This window comes from Macaca thibetana, chromosome 8 (genome assembly GCF_024542745.1).
Source record: "Macaca thibetana thibetana isolate TM-01 chromosome 8, ASM2454274v1, whole genome shotgun sequence".
In the NCBI taxonomy this organism is placed as follows: domain Eukaryota; kingdom Metazoa; phylum Chordata; class Mammalia; order Primates; family Cercopithecidae; genus Macaca; species Macaca thibetana.
The window spans coordinates 134982103-134991935 of NC_065585.1; the positions used below are offsets into that span (position 1 = coordinate 134982103).

Sequence of the window (9833 nt, forward strand, 5' to 3'; positions counted from 1 at the left end):
AAAGCACTGTTGCTTTTCTTGTCTGAATATATAAAAGTAAATACTCAAGCAGATGGGAAACAGGACAGGATAGTAATCATCATTAACAGTTTGGATCAAGAAGAGGCACTAAGCATACAGACTCACTCTGTGATGAAAGCTGGGAGAAAGAGGAGCATCAAAGGAATCTTGAGGGCAAATGCAACCCCTTCCCCTCCCAATCACATGCCCACCTCCTCTCACTGCAGCTTCTGTCTCAGGCCTCTCCCAGCAGAGCTATAAATCCAGGCTCACTCCTCACTCTCCACACATCCACACCTGCTCTCCCTCCTCCAAGTGACCCCAGCCATGAGGACCTTCACCATCCTTGCTGCCATTCTCCTCTGGTGGCACCCTGCAGGCCCAGGCTGAGTCACTCCAGGAAAGAGCTGATGAGGTTGCAACCCAGTAGCAGCCTGGGGAAGATGACCAGGACCTCGCTGTTTCTTTTGAAGAAAATGGACTCTCTACTCTTAGAGCCTCCGGTAGGAGACATCAATCTTGCAGATCTGCAAAATCTAGAACAAAAGGATTGGAGACAGGCTCTGGCGTCAAGTGTGGAAAAGTCTACCTCACTTGAGTGACTTTACTTAATCTTCCTGTACCTTGATTTTCTCATCTCTAAATTAATCAGTGAGAACCGAACACATCTAAAAGATTTTCTTTCTTCTAAGACTTTTAGTTTCAAGATATTTCTGTGAAATTTGTTACTTTTAAGATAGAAAGAGCTATACTGACCAGGTATTTGTAAGTCTGAATGGGTAGACTTAGTTATAGAGAGAATATTTTACTTTGTCCATTGGTAAAGCTTTTAGAACCTAGAGAGGAACCTATGGGTGTGTTTCAATGTAGGCTAAAGGGCTTGATTAAATCTTTCTATAATACATACTTAGATCCAAACATCATATTGTGTCTCATACATATACACAATTATTATTTGTCAATTAAAATAAGTACATAAGTAAAATCTTAAAAAAAAAAAAAAAAAAAAAGAGAGAGAGAGGGAATGAAGAATTTGAATTTGGAAGGTCTTCAAAGGCTCCTTGAGCACCAAAGTATTTGAGTCCATGACATGAGCATGCACAATGCAGCATCTCAGAAACGGATCCAGATGCATTAGGGAGCCTTGTTAGGACATGCAGATCATACATGGAGGTCAAGAGTAGGGGTATGGATTAAGCAGAATGAAGAGTAGGTAACCCTGGGTTGAGAGGTATATTGTTTTACCAGGGAGCAGGTAATAAACATGTCCTGGATAGACTCAGATGGGGAAAGAACTATGATCTTGCATGACTAACACATAGCTAGTACGATTTCTTGTCATTTACGACAAAGACATGAATTTTCTCTCTCCTAACATGACTCATACAGTGTCTCTTGTTTAGACTATCTCAGTTAATCTGGCTCTGCATGTCCTTTTCCCCACCTCCCTCACTGTGCCTGACCCTCTCTTCTTTCCACAGGTTCTCAGGCGAGACGCACCTGCTATTGCCGAACCGGCCATTGTTATACCCCTGAGTTCCACTCTGGGAAGTGCTTATTCAAGGCCACACCTACAAACTCTGCTGTCGCTGAGCTTCCTAGATAGAAACCAAAACAGTGCAAGATTCAATCCAAGGTCCTGAAAAAAGAAAAACATTTCACCCTGTGTACCTTGTATCTTTCTGAGATTTTCTCTCCGAAATAAAGTTCAAGCATTAAACTTAGTGTGTTTGACTTTTTAAATTTTCTTTTCTTTTTCCTTTTTTTTTCCCCCTTTTGCTTTTTTATATGGTGCTTTGTATGGTTCCTTTGTATAGAGAATTCTGATCTACATTCAGTTAACTAGTCTTTGCATTCCAATGATGCACAATTTGAGCGTCATAGAGCAATAACGAAATAGCGAAAATGAATATAATTGGGTTTGTTGTTGTTGTTGTTGTTGTTGTTTGAGACAGTATCTCACTTAGCCACCCAAGCTGGAGTACGGTGGTGCAATCTCAGCTCATTGCAGCCTTTACCTCCTGTGCTCAAATGATCCTCCCACTTCAGCCTCTTGAGTAGCTGGGACTACAGGCATGTGCCACCACACCCTGCTAATGTTTTGTACTTTTTGGAGAGACAGGGTTTCACCATGTTGCCCAGATTGGTCTTGAACTCCTGAGTTTAAGTGATCTGCCCTCCTCAGCCTCCCAAAGTGCTAGGATTACATACTTGAGCCACCACGCCTGACAGGATATAAGTGTTAATTGGAATAGTTTGAAACTTAAAAGTTCAATGCATTCCTAATGATTCTCAAACCATAGAAGTTTACAATGAGAGGCAAAAAGTGGTTGTTGGCTCAAAGGAAAGATAGATCTGATGGGCTATGTTCACTTGTCCTTTAATTTTAAAAAGTGGGAAAGCATTGCTATAAATAATATTTGAAATTTTAAGCAGATGTGTTAAATACATATGCTATACATTAAGCTTTATTTCACTCTGTTTTGGTGATATATAACTGTGTCAACAAGATAGAATAAAATAAAATTTAAGAAGGAAAAAGATAAAACTGTGCCCAAAACAGGAAAGACTGACAAGCATCAGTGATTCAATTAATAACCAGATAGAAGAAGAGCTCAGAAGCTGGTGACCATAAAGGATGAGGCCCAATAACCAATGAGACAAATGGTCCTTTACTGGTCCCCAAAAGGTTAATTAGACCAATGTTTAATAAAGGAGTTGGTCTCAATTCTCCATCCCTTCAAGCATATGAATTACATTAATTATAATAAAACTATACTCATTTTAATAAAATGCTAATGAGAAAACATATGTTAATATGTTTTTAATTATGCCAGTGAACCAAGTCAATATATCATAATGATAAGACAATTGATCATACACTTACAGCTTGCAAAAACTTTTTTTTCTTTTTTTTTTTTTTTTTTTTTTTTTTTTTGAGACGGAGTCTCACTGTGTCGCCCAGGCTGGAGTGCAGTGGCCAGATCTCAGCTCACTGCAAGCTCTGCCTCCCGGGTTTTTACGCCATTCTCCTGCCTCAGCCTCCCGAGTAGCCGGGACTACAGGCGCCCGCCACCTCGCCCGGCTAGTTTTTTGTATTTTTTAGTAGAGACGGGGTTTCACCGTGTTAGCCAGGATGGTCTCGAACTCCTGACCTCGTGATCCGCCCGTCTCGGCCTCCCAAAGTGCTGGGATTACAGGCTTGAGCCACCGCGCCCGGCCACAGCTTGCAAAAACTTAAGAACAACGTATTGGTGAGAAAGGCAAGTTTCTAGAATTAAAATTTATATAAAAGACAGGGACTGAACAGTGCCATGACATGACAAAAAATAACCAAACAAACATTTTTATTACAACAACAACAAAAAGTCTCAGCCTGATAATAAATAACAAGTAGCCTGAGTTTACTTCATCTCAGACACATACAAAGCACTGTTTCCTGATCAAGGATCAGCTGTTTGACCCTAGACTTGCAACCTCATTTAGTAATCTGGGGTCTTAGAAGATCAAGAAAATCATAGGAAGGAGTAAAATCAAAACAAATAAGAAAAGATATCAAATCCATAATATGGGCCCTTCTATATCACTTTTGGTATAATGAATGAATAAGTTTGGGATCATCGTTCAGGAATATGTTTCTCTATTCTTGAAGGTGTTAGATGTGTCTAAAAACAACCAGGCATACTAAATGTATGACATCAATGTAGATGAAGGGAATTGAAATAATCACCTTTGTATCAGTATTTAATACTCAAGAACTGGTTTAAACTTAGTGTAAATAGTGATGAGAATTTTCTCTGTGCACAAGAATCCTTCCAATACTAAAGAACCTATCACGCTAGTGCAGGCTGCTGCTGCCTTTCCTCATCTGATGGTCCTTAGTGAGAGCTCTCCACTATACTGGGAGACAGGTGGTCGTGGCTGATTCTCTGTCTCAGCAACCCTTCTGAGCAGGACTCTCTTCCACTCTTGCTGTCACACCTGGTCCTGGAACTGGAGGGCCAGCAAGAGAGCAAGATAGAGGAGGGCGAGCCTTCTCATGCACCACCCAAGAGGCGAGGCTCTCTGGCAGCAGGAACCAGAACGGGCAGTGGAGAGACCTCAGATGCTGAATACAAGTACATCTTTTGGGAAGATAAAGTCACTCTACAAAGTCTGTGAACTTAGGCCAGTTTGGCGTGTAGGTGAAAGGGAAGGATGTTCCAGGTCTCACCTGGTTGCCTGAAAGTCACCGTGATGCTCCTCTATTTAACTGCTTTACTCACAGCCAAAATTGACTGGTTGTTTGGTCTCTGCCCTTTCTTTTTGATGTGTTCTGCTTTTTGTTTTTTGGGTGTTTTGTTTTGTTTTGTTTGAGATGGAGTCTTCCTCTGTGGCCCAGGCTGGAGTGCAGTGGCACGATCCTGGCTCACCGCAACCTCCACCTCCCAGGTTCAAGTGATTCTTCTGCCTCACCCTCCCGAGTAGTTAGGATTAGAGACAAGTGCCACTGTGCCCAGCTAATTTTTTATTTTTTTTTTTTTTTTTTGAGGCGGAGTCTCGCTCTATCACCCAGGCTGGAGTGCAGCGGCCCGATCTCAGCTCACTGCAAGCTCCGCCTCCCGGGTTCATGTCATTCTCGTGCCTCAGCCTCCCAAGTAGCTGGGACTACAGGCACCCGCCACCTTGCCAGGCTAGTTTTTTGTATTTTTTTTTAGTAGAGATGGGGTTTCACCATGTTGGCCAGGCTGGTCTGGAACTCCAAACCTTGAATGAGCCCAGCACAGATCCCAGGGAGGACACAGGCATTCTGACAGACAAACGATCCCACCATCCCCACCCTTCCCCTTGTTTGGATGGTGAGGGAAACACACAGAACTTCAGATTGTAAAGGCCAGGAGCCTCCCTTGGTTTCTAACCGCCACTGCTTCAAGTCCTGAGGTCCCTGAACTAATGTTCCATATTGTTCCAAATTGTGAGCTGGGCCACGCTGATTCTATCCAGAGGGCATCTACATTTCACCCAGAAGTACACCTGATTCATTTCCCAGACCTAGGGTCTCTGCTAAAATTTCACTTTGTCACTGACATCTTTCCTGATTTCTCAATTTTAAATTGCAGTAACTTTCCTGAGCAATCTCCATCCTACTTGTTCTCTTTATTTTTAACTGTAGAATTGTAACGGTCTCATATTCTGTACACTTCACTTACTCTCTGTAACATTTCCCTCCCTACTCTAGAAGGGAAGTTGCATGTTTTGCTCATTATTGGACCACAGTGTTCAGATGACTGCCTAGCACATAGTAAGAGATCAATAAATTAATTATGATAAAATTAATTATATTCAATATCACATGATATAAAATTAGATTATTATTACTAAACTGCATAGGAAAAAATGAAAACCACAGCAGCAATGCAGTCCATATATCAGTTTCTGTGACAGCATGGGAAAAAAAGCCATTTAAAAACATTAAAGGCTGAAATATAGAAAAATATCCTTGGGAAAATGTGGCTTCATGAAGCAATAGGAGTTTAGAAGAAAGAAATAGACTATTTTGGTTTTGAGTGTGAGAAAAGACTTCATGGTGAAACACAGAGGTATTTAAAACGTGGGTAGATTAAAAGAAGGGGTAGAGTACAATGTTCGATACAGAGAATAATATCAGGGCAAGAAATATGCAGGGTCAGGTCGACCTTCACTGAATTTAGAGGAATGGATGTTTCCAGAGAGAAGGATGGAGTACAATTGAGGCTGATGTGCTGAGAAGCATCCATCAATCCAAGGGAAAGGGTCAGACGAGGATGGAGCCTCCCTGTTCCTCTGTTGGATAAAGGCACACTGGGAGCACCGTATGAGACTTCTGCTACTGTAGTCTAGGGTGGGCAATGACTGCTGCAAACTCTAGGGACAGAGAAAGCAGGGAAAGGTGTCAGGGTCTCCAAACAACCAGGGCCACTTGCTTGGCCTCAAGTAACACTCAGAACTATTCACTGACATACATGAAAATTCTACGTTCACTGATGACATACAAGAGATTTTCTACCTTGAACCACTCGTGTGCTGGAACAATGAATAACAGATAAGTCAGATGCCGCATCCCTATAAATGTAATGACCCAAGAGGGCAGCAGCCTGTCTCTGTGGGAGGATAGGAGCCTTACTCCAACAAGCACAAATGAGCAAACACTGATGGCCCTATCACACTAGTCAACTTCCCTCCTAACGACCTCCAGAACCATCCTGCTAGCTCCCCCCAAGGCTTAAATTCTCCTGCCTTTGGCTTGAGGTAAGTTGAGTCCAAGGGCTCTTCCTATTACAGCGTTTTGACTCCTATTGCAACAGTCTTCAATAAACGTTTTCTTGACATTTCTTGAAAGTCTTGCTGAAATTTTTCTTTTACAAGAAAAGTATAGAGTTGTTTTTTCTGTATCTCTGTTTGTTCTGAACTCTGCTTACAAACAAAACCAGAAGGTAAGAGATGAGAAAAGTACTCGTTTCCTTTTCTGAAGTTCTGTATTTCTTCCTTTGCCACGAAAAGCCAAATAACTCATAAAAATAAAAACTAAGGGAAAGAGTTCATTCTAATATTTCCTGGCAGATCACCCTCCCAACCTCTCAGTGCTTTGTCCTCCTGGATGACAGTGAGAGTGATCCCCCTTCCTCTTTGCCCCAGCCCTCCACCCATGGCCACCCACTGACTCCTGCTGCCACCTGGAATTCCTCCAGCTCTGAACATCAACTATGAAGCTCCCCATCCCTGACTCACCCGCTGTCCTTCCAGCCTCTCTCGTAGCCGTCCCTCCTTCCCTGCGGATCAAATCAACAAGGCTCTTCTCCCCCGGGGCTGTGCATGGGAATCGCCAGGGAGCCTGAGGCCCAAGCTGCCCCCGGGACACCTGTCATCTGCTCCCATCTCCTGTCCTTGTGCACTGCACCGTCTTTGCCTCTCAGATTCTCTGAGTTTGGTATTTTTGATGTTTTTCAGACATCTTAGTGGGGTCTTGAATTCAAATGTCAAACCATGACAAGCTGAGTTAACATTTTGACTCCTATATCTTGGAATTGAGGGGGAATTCTGACTTCAGGAAATGCTTGATTTAAGGACTCAAAGCATGAGTCACATTGTTGTCTTCCCATTTATTTCTCTTGGACTTACTTTGGGCTCTCTCCGTAGTGACAGCCATGTGAATCATGGTCATCTCTCTGTGACCTTCGTAGCTGATCTCCTGGAGAAAATCCCTACTTCCTTCCCATTGTTCCAGCCAACGCCCAAGTCCCATGGCCGACTCTGAATCTGTCACCGAGGGCGGAGGTTGGCACCACACCTGGGTCCCATACTGCCCCTGCTCCCCAAGGAAGAATTTAAACTAAGAACAGTTGACAGGGGATCGGTGAGTCACTGGAAAAGTAAGGGAGGACAGAGTGGGTCTGTGTCCAACAAAGAAATGGCTCCAGGCTGGGCGTGGTGGCTCATGCCTGTAATCTCAGCACTTTGAGAGGCCGAAGTGGGCGGATCACTTGAGGTCAGGAGTTTGAGACCAGCCTGACCAACATAGTGAAACCCCATCTCTACTAAAAATACAAAATTTAGCCAAGCATGGTGGTGTGTGCCTGTAATCCCAGCTACTCGGGAGGCTGAGGCAAGAGAATCGCTTGAACTTGGGAGGCAGAGGTTGTAGTGAACCGAGATGGCTTGCCATTGCACTCCAGCCTGGGGGACAGAGCGGGATTCCCTCTCAACAACAACCACCACGAAAAAAAAAAGAAGAAGAAGAATTTGCTGGAATCACCTGGGGAAGGATGGAGACAATGCCTGGGTGTGACCTCAGCACAGACTGAGAGCCTGCTGGGGCTCTGGGCTGCCGAGTCCTGACCACAGTCTATGGAGGAGGCAAGGATGGGAGCATGGCCATGAGGCAGACAGAGCAGCATCCCAACAGATGGTTCCCAGTCCTGCAGCCAAGAATGGGAGGGAAGGAGAGCACAAGACTGGGTTGGAGCAGAGAAGGCCACCCCTCCAGCAACAGCAGCCATCAGTGACTCTGAGCCAGCTGGAGGGTCTCTGTTCTCCCTGAGCTCCCCAAATCGCTCTGGGTGCTGCATGCAAAACCACCGCCTGGTCCAGGCCACACATCTGCAGCAGGGCTGCTGCACCCACTCTCCCTCTTCCTGGACAGTGCCCAGGTTTCTGCAGGACACACTCATGACTCGTCCAGCACTGTTGTAAAGATTCTGGGCATCAGTTGGTCCTCAGTGGGCTGACAAAGTCCCCTTGCAGTTAAAAACCAAATCCTCACCACTACTGTGCCAGCCACTTTGCGGCAGGCCTTCCATGTACTGGGACCTCGTGTCTTTGGAGACAGCTATACCCCACTTGTCCATTCTGCTGAGGCCCACCAATGCCATCACTCAGAAGCCCTTCGCATCCATTGGGGCCACAGCAGGATACAGTCTGTAGCTGGCCCAGCAGGTGATCTCTCCAGGCCATGCCTGGGTCCCAGGTTCTGAGTTTCACGGGGAGGCCCTCACTACCGCCCATCACAACTCTCAGAGCCTCTGGACAAAGCACACTAGTCCTGGCTATGGGCTTCTGCACGTGTAGTCTTCCAGGGAAGGTAACTCCTTATGCCCTGGGTGGAGCAGGTGTTCTCTTTTCGTGGCATTTCTTCATTTCTCCTTTAGAACCACACCTATCATTGATTTAGATGGAGGCTCCCCCCTCAGGGTATCACAACACTGGGGTGGGTTAAGGGAGTCTCATTTAGTCCATCATCTCCAAGCCACCAGCCTCCTCAAGCAGCACGGTGGCCTCCTAAAGTCATGGTTATTAATGTCTCTGGATGTGCTACGGACACCCAAGGCACCAAGGTCCTTCCAAGGGCCATCACTTTTTTCATTCTCAACCCAATGGCCACCATCACCTCATCACAGTTGGGCTAGACCCACTGTGGTGCCCACCTTGGTGATCACAGAAGAGTTAGCTTCTTTTTCTCTTAGAGATAACATCATTTACATGTTCTCCAATAATGAGACCTCCCCACACCATCACAGGACATCCACCATCTCAACATCAAACATTTACTGAACAGCAGATTGTGGATGGATAGTAAACTATGATCTTCTGAGGACTGACACCCCAGGCCCACTGGCACCCAGCAGGGCCACGAGGCTTTTGCTAGACCAAACCTCTCCATTTGACAGGCAACTTCTGGCAAAAGCTCCCGTTTTTACCGGGTTTAAAGGTTAGCTAATATTTCCCACTTATTCCTCCTGGCAGGAAGTAGGGATTATTGCTCCAGGACCCACTGAGGGTGCAGTCAGAGGCAGCAAATGAGGAGAAGAAGCCTTCAAATTAGAGACAACAACTACATCAGGCAAAGACCATATGGAAGTGCCATCACCAAACGTGGCCATGGGGGAGAAAGGCTCCAAGGAAAAGTGGGTGTGAGCTGACCCCATAATCTGTGTCAATATGGAAGCACTGGGAAGAAGCCCTGAGTGACAAGATGTCAGTGTTCTCCATGATTGGCCTTGTGTGGTATCTCATGTACACATGGCTTGTAGGGTAGCTGTTAAACCCAGGCCTTGCAGCCTAGAGAGCTGCTGGGAACAGGACAGCCCTATTCAGAATTTGTACCCCAGGCTGGAAAACTGGGAATTCCAGTTTGGATGGTCTCGATCTCTTGACCTCATGATCCACCCGCCTCACCCTCCCAAAGTGTTGGGATTACAGGTGTGAGCCACCGCGCCTGGCCAGTGTCATTCTCAGTGTAACCAAGAACTATGGCATTTTATTCACAATAAAGACGTGCTAAAGTTATGTGAACTACATGAGCTCCTCCAACCCCAAGT

The 9833-nt window shown here is 45.1% G+C and overlaps 1 pseudogene; it reads left to right on the top strand.

The window, feature by feature from the left end:
* The first annotated feature begins 327 nt into the window (after positions 1-327).
* On the top strand, positions 328-1734 carry LOC126961093 (neutrophil defensin 6-like; annotated as a pseudogene).
* Positions 1735-9833: the final 8099 nt, after the last annotated feature.